Source organism: Palaemon carinicauda, chromosome 7, assembly GCF_036898095.1.
Source record: "Palaemon carinicauda isolate YSFRI2023 chromosome 7, ASM3689809v2, whole genome shotgun sequence".
In the NCBI taxonomy this organism is placed as follows: Eukaryota; Metazoa; Arthropoda; class Malacostraca; order Decapoda; family Palaemonidae; genus Palaemon; species Palaemon carinicauda.
The window spans coordinates 131,051,213-131,065,055 of record NC_090731.1 but is presented as its reverse complement, the minus strand read 5'-3'; the positions used below and the strand labels follow the sequence as shown (position 1 = coordinate 131,065,055).

Genomic DNA, 13,843 nt, shown 5'->3' with positions numbered 1-13,843 from the left:
CTCTAGGGACCCATTCTGTTACTCTTAATGCCTATCTATTATCTGCCATTCTCATCATATGTCCTGCCCATGTCCATTTCTTTTTCTTACATGTTGTTAGAATATCCTCTACTTCAGTTTGCTTTCGTATCCATGTTGCTCTTTGTTCTGTCTATTAGTGCTATTGACATCATTATTCTTTCCATAGCTCTTTGAGTTATAACTAGCTTATGTTCTAATCTAAGGCTTTAGTAAGGCTCCAAGTTTCCTATGTATAAAATGATACTGTTAGGACCATCTGATTAAATACTTTACTTTTAAAAGAAAGTGGCATTTTACATTTCATAAGCTTATTTTGTTTACCAAAATCTCTCCACCCTATGCTTATAATTCTTTTAATTTCGGTTTTATGTCTTGAGGAAATACTATCTGTCCCAGGTATGTATATGTATCAATGATTTCTAGAGGTTCGTCCATAACTCTTATTTGTTGCTTCTACATTTCCACTGAACATAATAGTTTGAAATAATAATAATGATAATAATAATAATAACAACAACAACAATAATATATATATACTAGTGTATTATATATATATATATATATATGTATATATATACAATATATATATATATATATATATAGATATATATATATATATACAGTATATATATATATATATATATACATACATATACTTTATATATGTGTGCATCTGTGGAGTGACCTAAACCTTAACTGCTTCAGTTACCAGTTGTAATTAAATTTGTCTTCCAGTCATGTTAAACAATATTCATGACATAGAAACGACTCAAGATTATTATCCTTTACTAAGATGTATGGGAGGGAAGAAAGAATCCAATGTAAAGGCAATTGAGCTTCGATTTCTTTTTGACGTGAAGCTGATTAGGCTAGCTCTATGTGAAATGCTTAAAACAAAATGGGCTCTTTTATTGATGTAGAGAGTTGCCTTCTTTGATTAATTTCTCAAAAACTGCTTGTTAGGTGTTTTTTCTTTTTTCTAACCCATCTCTCAACATGTGCAAACTGCCTTAACATCCGTTGAGATACTACCGCGAGAGAGTTATTGGATCCTTTGACTGGCCAGACAGTACTACATTGGATCCATCTCTCTGGTTACGGGTCACTTTCCCTTTGCCTATACATACATCGAATAGTCTGGCATATTCTTTACAGATTCTCCTCAGTCCTCATACACCTGACAACACAAAGATTACCAAACAATTTATTCTTCACCCAAGCGGTTAACTACTGCACTGTAATTGTTCAGTGGGTACGTATTCCTCTTGGTAAGGGTAGAAGAGACTCTTGAGCTATGGTAAGCAGCTCTTCTAGGAGAAGGACACTCCAAAATCAAACCATTGTTCTCTAGTCTTGGGTAGTGCCATAGTGTCTGTACTGTGGTCTTCCACTGTCTTAGGTTAAAGTTTTCTTGCTTGAGGGTACACTCGGGCACGCTGTTCTGTCTTGTATCTCTTCCTCTTGTTTTGTTAATTTTTTTATAGTTTATATAGAAGATATTTACTTTAAATTTATTACTCTTCTTAAAAATTTTATTTTTCCTTGTTTCCCTTCCTCACTGGGCTATTTTCCATGTTGGAGCCCCTGGGCTTATAGCATCCTGCTTTTCCAACTAGGGCTGTAGCTTGGCAAGTAATAATAATAATAGTAATAATAAAGGTACGTAGTCTTCCTTTTATCGACGCTAGAATGTTGATATAGATTTTTTTTTTCTGATAATTGCATATCGATGCTTAACTATACATCGTTTTTTTAGGTCTTCTTCTTCTTCTTCTTCTTCTTCTTCTACTTCTTCTTCTTCTTTTTCTGGTCATTCAAAGTTTCTATGAATAAAATATACGGGAATGTGTATTGTTAAAAGGATATCTTTGTTTCTCCTTCTATTAATAATCATAAGCGGTCTTCCAGTTTTTCATTCCCTTTACTTATCAGTATTTAAGAAGATTCATAATGAAAAATTTAAAGAACTGATTTTGAAAGCACAACTTATTTTATAGTTTTGTGGTATTTTGATGTTTTTAGATTTTTTTTTCAATAACAATACAAACATTATATGACGATACCTATCATGCCTTCTTAGTAAATATGACCTGACAAAAGCCATTATTTGTAGGCAGAATAGCCTGTAACCCTTTTTTATTATAAAATAACCATTTTTTTTTTATTAAAAATTCTATCACCGAAGACAAGAAAGATGAAGAAATATAGAAACGTGTTGCCTTTATTTTAAACTTTTACGTTCAGTTTTGACAAGGAACCTTTCTAGAGAATTTTTCTTGTATAGAAATTGGACTATGCATTATCTGTAATTAGATTTGCTGCTTGCCCTGTCAAAGCCTTATCTGGGAGACGTGTTTCTACAGTTTTGTAGGATTTCTCATATATTCAACATTTCCCTTTTTTTAAATTAACTTGAAGCTAGAGATTTGTCACCCTGTCCAACATTCTCCCCAGAAGAAATGTCTTCTACTATCTGTTGTTGCTGCAACTTATGCAACTCCAACAGCTACTCGGTCATCAACTGCTTGCAATGTTCCTCAAGCAGATCGCTGATGTTGTCCCTGTCCACCTCCAACCCCATAGTCTTGCCCAAGGACACAATCTCATTGTCAACTACCTCCTTCTGCATGGGTTCAAACCCTCAAAATTATGTTCTGCAATGCATTCAGGCCACAGTTTCCTCCATGCAGAATTGGGGGTTCTCATGGTGACCCCTTCTCAGGCCTTGTTAATGATTTTGAGGTATCTTGAAGGTGAGCTTGATTTCTTCAATGACCTCGAAACTTTGCTGGAACATTGCTTTCCTCTGCACAGCTTCTTGCAATTTGAAATCATCTGCAGCTCCATTGGTTAAATAATTGGAGTGGTGTTGGCCGGCAGGAACTTGATCTCAATGAAGTTGAATTCCTCCAGCAGGTCGTCTTTAATGGCTGAAGGATGGGCAGGAACATTGTCCATAAGCAGCAAGGCTTGGTATAGGAGGTTCATCTCCATGAGATGCTTTTTGACCTCGGGAACAAAGTCCGTTTCACCAAAGACTTGTTGGTTGACCTACACATGACATTAATTGGTTTAATCTACACCTTGTACTTTATAAAGTCTTGTCGATTCTCCGAGTGATATACAAGGAGACATTTGATTTTGCAATTCCTACCGTCATTAACACAGAACACCAGTGTCTGGGCTTGTAGCAAGAAATTGTCTTCCCTTCTGCAGTAATGAAGGGCTTACTAGGCATCTTCTTCCAAAAGAGACCGGTATTGTTGCATATAAAAGCTTGCTACGACAAGCAATGTTATCATCTACTTCTTTCTTGATTATCTTGAAGTCCATTGTTGAAATGATGTACGATGAAGTGAACGGTACCAAGTGCAATTCTATAAAGAACACGTGGTAAAAGCTTTATAAAAGCATACTGCCAAAACTGTTAGCAAGACACTATAAAGTGATGCTGGTAAAAATACTGCGGAGAGAGAGTGAAAGGCTTAAGATCTGGATACAGGTCGAGGGTTTGCTGTTGTGAGGATGTAAGCGAAGGCGAAACCAAATGGCATGAAAATCAATTGAATACTACGAGTAGCGTATGAATACTGTGTGACTGTTTTTCTTCTTATCATTTACTAGTTCTGTTGGTCCTTTTCCACAAAAAATGTGAATACAAAGTGAAATATTTGCTCGCAGACCAATATAATATTCATATGTTAATTTGAAAATTCATGTTCAGGTACCAATTTGCTTGTATTCTGAGTTACTTGTAAACCGAGGTATTATTATTATTATTATTATTATTATTATTATTATTACTTGCTAAGCTACAACCCTAGTTGGAAAAGCAGGATGCTATAAGTCCAGGGGCCCCAACAGGGAAAATAGCTCAGTAAGGAAAGGAAACAATGAATAATAAAATATTTTAAGAATAGCAACAATATTAAAATAAATATCACTTTATAAACTATAAAAACTTTAACAAAACAAGAGGAAGAGAAATAAGATATAAGATAGAACAGTGAGCCCGATTGTACCCTCAAGCAAGAGAACTCTAATCCAAGACAGTGGAAGACCATGGTACAGAGGCTATGGCACTACCCAAGATTAGAGAACAATGGTTTGATTTTGGAGTGTCATTCTCCTAGAAGAGCTGCTTACTATAGCTATAGTCTCTTTTACCCTTACAAAGAGGAAAGTGGCCTATTACTGAACTGCTTTTCGGTAATCTTTCATTTTCCTTTATTTAGTAGATCACTAAACGTTAGACTAAGTCCAATGTGATTGGTACTGTATGCTGGATTTAGTCGGCGGTTGGGGGGGGGGGGGATTTTGGAGTTGCAATCATCTTCGACAGCCGTACATTCGACTGAGGTGTTCTTTTAAGGAGCCACACAGATCGCCCTTCTAATCGTAGGGCCTTAGAAAAGGTGGCAAAAACTTAACTACTCAAAATTAATTCTTAATATCTAATTCACAACAGAATTAAAAACCAAGGATTCGAAGAAAGTGTGTCAAAGGTCGAGGGAATTTCATACGCTAAGTAAGTGGTTTTGATTTGCTACTGATGAGCCATCTGTTTAGGAAAACGAGCCGTCTAATGGTGTATAAGTCATCTACATATGCTTAAGTCAATAGTTAAATGATGTCTGGAAGTTACCATTTTATTTTCTTCTATAAAACCATTGTTTTAGAATTCAAGTTCGAAAGTATGAGTTAAAGGAAGAACTCTATCTATTTTCCTTTCGAATTGAAGATTTCATAATTGTTATATTCAAAAGTTTAGAGGAAACAGAAATAAATAAAAAAAACTCACTACAATAGTAGTTTAAAGAAACTCTTCGAGTTCAAAACTTTCGATAATTACTGTACTGTTATTTTTGCATTAGAAATTAATTGTTATCCATGTAAGAACATTGCGTAGATACTTCCAGAAATCCAATAATTACTCTGATGCTACAATATACTACAGTAAATCCCATACTTATATATATATATATATATATATACGTATATATATATATATATATAAATATATATATATATATATACGTATATATATATATATATATATATATTTATATATATATATATATATGTATATGTATATATATATATACGTATATATATATATATATACGTATATATATATATATATATTTATATATATATATGTATATATATATATGTATATATATATATATATACGTATATATATATATATATATATACATACATATATATAATATATATATATAAATAATTCATAAGTCCATACGGGTCTTTGTGGAAATGCTACGGGTAAGCGATTTTCAAGTTTATGTATCAGGCTCGGAATTCGATAAAATTCTACACCAGCTTTTTGAGGAAAACCCTTGAAAATATTAGTCAAAATTCTGGCAGATCATTACAAATAATGTTCATAAGTGCGGACAGAAATACCTTTCGGTATACCGTTCAATACACCTGCTACTTCAAGAAATCCGTTTTTACAAATCTCTTGACGTTATTCTTCGAATTCACTGAACCGTTTCAATTGGCTCTCTTCCTAGTGTACTCTTGTGCTGAACTATTGAAAGGTATTAGAAACTGTACAGAAAATGCGTTTTCCCACGTACCACATCTCATTTTTTGCCTTTGACAAGAAGTTTTAATTTTGACAACGCCCATCGACAATAAACACGACTAATAGAATAATTAAAAAAAGAAAATTAAAATCTAAACTAATAAAATATAAAATCGTCGGTGGGTGTCAGTACTGTCAAGGAAATCTGTTATTTACTATGATAAACAAAAGAAATCAATGGAGTGATAATAGGTTATTTGTTAGAAAAAACTTTCATTTCTTTATTGCGTATGATCACATATTTTTTTTTAATTTAAGGGGGAACAAGACGTTAAGATGGTTTGAAAATTAAATGCGCAAAGTGAATAGTTTCGAAGAATAAACAGAACATTGTCTTAAGTCGACTGGATTCTAAGTTGATCATTTAACACCCGTTGTGTTATCATTGTAAACATAATTTCTTAAAATTCCAGTTATGTGAGTTATTCTTTAATCGTTGTTATAAAGTTTCAATCTGAGGATGAACTTGATTCAACGGATTGTAATAGCTTCTACAAGTCCCGAAATATGTTTTGTATTGCAAACTCATTTATTCAAATAATAGAAAGACTTTCCTCAAATCATCATCTATCGTAAGAGTGAACACACACACACACACGCACACACACACACACACGCACACACACACACACACACATATATATATATATATATATATATAACCATCTGAGCGTTTCATTTAGGTTGGTGTTTATTGTGAATCGCTTCTACTTTTTCGTATTATTTATAATTTTCTTTATTTTAAGCGCTTCGTCATTTCCGCATATCACCCTCAACAAGCACATTTCTAGTGAGAGATTTTCAAAAGTAGCCGTTGTCATTTCAGTGTTCAATATCAATCATTAATTCGTGTATCGAAGAGTTGATAAATATATTTTAATGGAAAAAAATCTAGTTCTATTTTGGCTTTTCGTTTGTATGGTCTTGCAACTAATATCTCTAGAATAGTTTATATTTTTGCCATTAATGGTTTCCGTGTTATGATCGTGATACAATTCTATGCTTTCTAACAATTATATGATTGACTTTAAGTAGCAATATGGCTTTTCTAAATTTTAATCCTTGAAACAAATGATGTCTATGTCCATTCAATTTAATGCTTTTAGTGTATTGGTACATTATCCATCTCACTGAAATAGGAGTTTTTTTGTTTGTTATTGAAGATTTTCCTTCAATATTCCGGTATTATTTTTCTAGTGTTTAAGATAAATATCTTCTCCGTTCCTGAATAATACATTAATTGATCTTTCATTAAAAAAAAAGACTTTACTATAAACTGAAAGATGATTGACATCCATTATTAATCCAACATAAAAAAGAAAAACTTTGCTAGAACTTTTAAATATTCTACGCAGTATCGTGATTGATTACCAAGAAATGAAAATATGGCTATTCCTAATTTAGTATGCATGTCTGTAAATGTTCTAGAAATTGTCGTAATTTTATAACTTCCATTTATGAGAGAGAGAGAGAGAGAGAGAGGAGAGAGAGAGAGAGAGAGAGATGTTTAGGAGAATGTGGAGGTTTTTTATAAGCTTCAGAATGTTTTGTTTGTTTTAGTTTTTAAAGATTTAAAGAAGTTATAAAGACAACTGAATATAGCTATAATAAATTATATTACGAACATAAGTGGGGAAATAGGCTCGTGTCTCCATCCATATAATTGTTTTTTTATTTTAGTGAATAAATATTAACCTGGCTATATCTTTTTCTAACTCATGTAATCTGTTATTATTTGTACTTTTTACACAAATATAGTTGAAATATAAAAACAATCAAAGCTATTTATGCATCTTATTACGAATAAAAAAACTACATAATTGTATCTAACCAAATTGAATAGATCTTGAAACAGATATGTGTATTTAACATTTGATAAAATATATCACATTTCTTCTTCTTGCCAGATATTAAGCTCTGATTGTTTATATAGTAGTGAATATATATACTGTATACCGTATATATATATATATATATGTGTATATATAATATTTATACACACACACACACACACACACACACATATATATATATATATATATATAGGTATTAGGGAAGCGGCTCTGATAATTACTCTGATAGGACATACTTCTTCGTAAATGAAGTGTCTGTTTAGCAAAATGTTGCTCAAGACATGTTGAGGATTTGGTTCTTCGGGTCATCATATTCTGTAAAGAGACATCTCATCTGATGATATAAATTTCCATTCAGTGACAGATACACCATCCAATCAATAAAATCATTTGACCATGAACTACCTTTAAGAAAAAAAAGGTCAAAGTTCCGGAAAGGTACGTGACTCGATAAACACAGCCTTGACTTTTACTCTGAGTGATGTTCTCATTAAACCTACACCAGCCAGGAATGAAGGTCCCTGCGGTAGTAATCAAGAACAAATAAGCCCATCCCACCACCTACAAGTCATCTGTCGGGTTAGGAAGGATGGGATTCTGATGACGCCATAAAGGAGCTCATTCACCCGCAGTGCAGGGAGCGAAAACTCGATTGCACCGCGCGCTCCTCAGAACTTTTTGGTCGTAAAATTACTTCGATTCATTGCTGTCTCCGTAAGAAGGTAGCTTATATCGATCATTGTCAATGATTTCATTAATTACTAAATAATGTCTCGATTTCCCAAAGTTTGGCACTTCTGCGTCGCGCAGTGCAGATGAATTCGCATGTGCTGTAAGATATGGAAAGGTTCTTGGTCATTTCCTTGTGAACACACACACATACACACATCTCTTTTTTATAATAAAGAACAAGAGTCTGGATATACTGTATATATATATATATATATATATATATAAATATTCCAGTCAAGCTAAGCTCTCCCTGTCCCTCGGGTAGGGTGGAGAAGGACTAGTCATACCCTAGTGAGAGGAGGTTGCATGTGCATATCTATCTAACTATCTAGCCGCCATTTTTTACGGGTCGCGTATACTAATATATAAGTCCCGTGTCAGTGGATAATGATACATCAGAACATACGTTATTTTTCACCTTATTACAAAAAGTTCGTATTTACACTTTTCACAGAGAGGATACCCTCGGGTATCCTATTAATCTTGTGATAGTTCGAGTACTACTGACTCTTTTAATGAGTAAAGAAGGCATAGTTGTTCGGTCAATATGTTGAATCAACTAAATTTGTGGAAATCTCCACTGTGATAGAAAAATACTGACACACAAAAGTCTTTAAGACAAATCACATATAAGAGTCCAATGATCTCACGAATCATTTTATAAGTGATGGTACTCTTAAAAAAGCCAATGATCTCACTGCTTAAAATCAGACTAACATATACAGTACATCTAGTTTATATATTTTATGTCCGAGGCTTCGGACGCGCACACACACACACGCACACACACACGTATATATATATATATATATTACTGTATATATATATATATATATACACTTATATATATATATATATATATATATCTATATATATGTATATGCACACACACACACACACACATATATATATATATATATATACATATACATATATTACACAGTCATATCCAGATGGCACGCGTCTAAAGTCATAATTAGAGCTTGCTATTGTGCACCCACACAGCAGATGTCTTCGTCCACAACAAATGACATTGTAAGCCCAATTTACATCCATTGGCCGCTCATTAATGAACATTCAAGGCGCTTGATTTGATTCTAGCTTGATTTTTGAGAGATCACATAATATTCGAATCACCTGTACTGATCCTCCATGATAGTTATTTTTATATGACGCCATAAAATCTAATTTTTCCTCATAAATAGATGGCTCTGCGTTGTATAATATCCGACCCCGATTAAAGGTTTAAGGGCAATGGCAGAGGCATGGAAAAGGGATATCACCCTATCAAGCAAGACAATGCCTAGAAACTGACCATATATATATATATATATATATATATATGCGTAAAATCACAGGAAAACGTGATGCTCAGATGCAGAAGAACCACAGGGGAAATGAAAATACGAATATAAGATTAAGTCCTGACTAGTTTCGTGATACTTCTTCAGTCCTCTGAAGAAGTATCACGAAACTTGTCAGGACTTAATCTTATATTTCGTATTTTCATTTTCACTGTGGTTCTTCTGCATATATATATATATATATATATATGTATATATATATATATATATATGATCAGCGCCCAAGCCCCTCTCCATCCATGCTAGGTCCAAGGAGGACCAGGCAATGGCTGCTAATGGCTCAGCAGATAGACCTATAGACTTCCCAAAACCCCCCATCCTTAGCTCACAAGGATGGTGAGGTTGCAGCGACCATAGAAAATAACAAGTTTGAGCAGGACTTGAATCCCAGTCTGACAATCACCAGACCCCCACATCGGTCACCACAACCGCTCTAAGCGAAAACTTTTACAATTCAAATGACATTTCATACATAGGTCTTTTAATGCAGCTGAATCAAAGTGAATTTGTCTAAAGGTCCAGTCACACATGCATGTTCTCACCCGGTATGTCCTCCCGTATGCCCATACGCGGCCAAACGTGCGTTTTAACCACGCCCACACAGGTATTGAATTGTGCCGCACAACGTTGCACCTACGTTGCACCTACGCACGTCAGTATGACGTTAGTACTGCGTTAGTGTGACGTAGTGCGTGAGTGGCAGCCGTTGTGCGTTGTACTTACGTTGTGCATACGTTATGTGGACCTACTGTATGGACATACTTCCAGGTAGTATGTGAAGGGTCACGCAAGCATAACGTCTTTACTAGGTATGGTGACGTAGGTGGTACGTCAAGTGCCGTCAGAGCTACGTCAGAGCTACGTCAGAGCTACATAAGAGCTACGTCAGAGCAACGTCAGAGCTACGTCAGACTTTCGTCAGAGGTATATCAGCGCGAGGTTGGTGCCAGGCATGCCTCCTCTATACTCCCAGGTATAAAAAGGGTGCTGGGCGGTACCTGACAGTCATTCACCATCCAACTACTATTTTTAAAATATTTTATTTTTCCTTATTTTCTTTCCGCACTGGGCTATTTTTCCTGTTGGGGCCCCTGGGCTTATAGCATCCTGCTTTTCCAACTAGGGTTGTAGCTTAGCATTTAATAATAATAATAATAATAATAATAATAACCGAAATCGAATGGTTATTATCGGGATGAAGTTTCACACTTGCTCTGGTTTTACTATATTTGGTAGCTCCTTTGTTTCTTCGTGTTTTAGGGTTTTTTTTTTTATGCATGTTTAGGCCAGCCGTACGGCTCTCTCTGTCACACTGAAGCCACGTTGCCGCGCCGCTGCCTTAACGCTACCTGGCGGTGGCGTGGGTTGGCGTGTTTGGCGGGGAAACAGCCACAATACGTGAAGATGGCGTTGGGCTTCCTTAGCACTGACGTTATACATTACGTATGTTCACGTATGTTCCGGTTGCCCCTAGGTTGGCCTCCCGTGCGCCCAACGTATAGTCAAGTACAATCACAGATACGTGACGACCCACGTATATTGTGAGCTGCCCACAATATACGTGGCCCTCGCCGTACCGCCAGGTATCCACGAGGTACCGTTCATACGGCAAGGTACGTCCTAGGTTGCTGGGACGTTTCCACAATTACTGCGTTGCACGAACCAGCGAACTGCGTTGTACTGACGTTATACGTGCACTTTTTGATACGTGATAATACGGCTGGCCTAAACATGCATGTGTGACTGGACCTTAACTAATGATCCAGATTTGCAATTCGCGGGATCTTTCCATTAGCTCATACCTCAATCTGTGGTGAAGTTGAGCGAGTTACTCCATTGAATCAGCAACCAGATAACCAACTCTCATAAACAAAGTAATTTGCTAACCACCTTTTGTTAAGTAAAGCATTTGCATGACGTTTTTTTCCATAATCACCAAGCTATAGAATACTCTCTCTCTCTCTCTCTCTCTCTCTCTCTCTCTCTCTCTCTCTCTCTCTCTCTTCATTCCTTTTGTTTTAGTTTACTTTTTATTTTGGGATACATAGAATAGATGAGAATTTCGAGTTATTCGGTTAGTCTTTTGCTTGAAAGAAGTAATAATATCCCAATCAAGTGGTTAGTTGCTGAAATATGCCTTTCCCCTTTCACATAGTCATATGAAATGATCACTCTAAATGTAGCCTACGTGTGCACATGTCCTATTGAAGATATCTCCGTTTAGATTGCTACCTTGAGTGTATGCATTAGGTGCGTAATCATAACACTCACGTTAAAATTTCTTCGTTTACAAACACTTCCACTATCAGTCACAAATGGTTTCTCTTGCCGTGTCAAAAAAGAAAAAAAAATGAATATGTAATTCAGCAGCTGATTTGTATGAAGAGGAAAACAGCTTTCATGTAACGGAAATCCTGATAAAAAAGAACAATGAAAAAGGTTTTGGTTCTCGTCCTTTGTGTTGGGTGAATTGGCGTATTGCATATGCAAAGGCATGTCGGTTCAAATAACGAGTCATATATGTAAAATCATCATAAGAATAGGGTTAAGAACTCTTCAATCGTCGTATAGCGGTATTTGGCGTTGTCTTATACTCAATTATAATTCACACTGTAACATTAAATGACAGCCATTTCATAAGTTGCAAAGAGGATTTTGAAACAGACGGAAGCTTCTTTTCTAACGTAGAAATTATCCTGGAATGTGGTCAGGAAGTTTATAAATAAGCCAGTGTGGTGACCTGTTGGTAACGTCCTTGCCTGGTGATCGCCAGACTGGGGTTCGAGTCCCGCTCAAACTCGTCAGTTCCTTTGGTGGCTGTAACCCCATCATCCTTATGAGCTAAGGATGGGAGGTTTGAAGAAGCGTATAGGTCCATCTGCTGAGTCCTCAGTAGCAATTGCCTGGCCCTCCTTGGTCCTAGCTTGGGTGGACAGGGAAGTTTGGGCGCTGATCATATATGCATTTTGTCAGCCTCTAAGGCATTATCCTGCTTGACTGTCCCTTGCCTCTGCCATTCATGGATGACCTTAAAGCATTTAAACCGTATTATGTTCAATACATACAGTAGATCATTAATGGCGTGTAAAATCTGATAATTCTGCTCCGAACTGAGGGAAATTTCGATCAGCCCGAATTATGTCTTCAGTTCTAATACAATTAAAGCGAAAATTGTAAAGGGTCACCTTCACTGAAATCGAGAGGACGTCAACATGTGATTTCCTTTGGCCATCTGTAGGGGGTGTGTCTGTTTTAATGGGACTGCTAACCACATTCGCTTGTTCTCTGATTGGAAACGGAAGTGTTTCACATTCTAAAACCTCTCTCTGCAAGAGAAGAGACAGGTTGCCTTTATAACTACTCCTACTGATAATACTAATGATTGTAATAGTAATGGTGATAATAATAGTAATAGTGATACTATTAGTAATAGCAATACTAATAGAAATAGTGATAATAATGATGACAAATTGACAATAGCAATTATCACAATGTGGTTAGGATAATGTTATTATTGCCTTTTCATGGGGCAATTTTCCATTAGTATGAATGAAAGCAAATTATCATCTTAAATCTACTTTATTATGTATCAACAAGTTTTGTTAGACTTTTCCTTCCGAGTAACAAGGGTGTCTAATAGCAATTGGGAAAACGCTCTCCAATTATATTTGCCTATGCAAATTGCAAGAATAAAAACCTTTGTCTTAATTTATTGCACTGTTTAAATCTTGTCTCATATATTTTTATCCTCTATTAGTTATGTTACTCTCGTTATATAATTGTCAGTTTATCTTCTAAACGAATTCGGCTCAAGTAGATTTTTTTTTTCACAGATACCGAAGATCTGAGTTTGTTTCGAATATTTTCAACAGCTGTCTAAGGATTATCCATCTTGGAATATTCATCTTTATGTGGAATTCTACCGACGTTAAAATAAAGATCTTACTATGGAAAAATAAAAATAAAAAAAATAAATAAATAAACTATCTGTAAGAAAGATAACGTGGTACACGTCCTCTTCATAAATCAAGGCAATTATTAGCATAATCAAAATTCTAGAGATAAGTCTAGGACTAGGTGATGCGAATAGCCACGCCCTACATGTGTCCGTCCGTGAACACTTTTTACAGTTATTGACTACGAGGGATTTTCTCGCCTAATCAGACTCGACTCTATGAAGGAACCTTCTTCATCATTTATGATATAAAACAGTTATTCTTAATCTTTTTGACGATCACCCACGTCATTTTTTCTGCTCCGTT

The 13,843-nt window shown here is 35.3% G+C and overlaps 1 protein-coding gene across 1 annotated transcript in view; it reads left to right on the top strand.

Moving 5' to 3' along the window:
• LOC137643635 (glycoprotein-N-acetylgalactosamine 3-beta-galactosyltransferase 1-like) overlaps positions 1-13,843 on the top strand; it is a 40,393-nt gene that overhangs the window by 4,082 nt on the left and 22,468 nt on the right. The window lies entirely within an intron of this gene.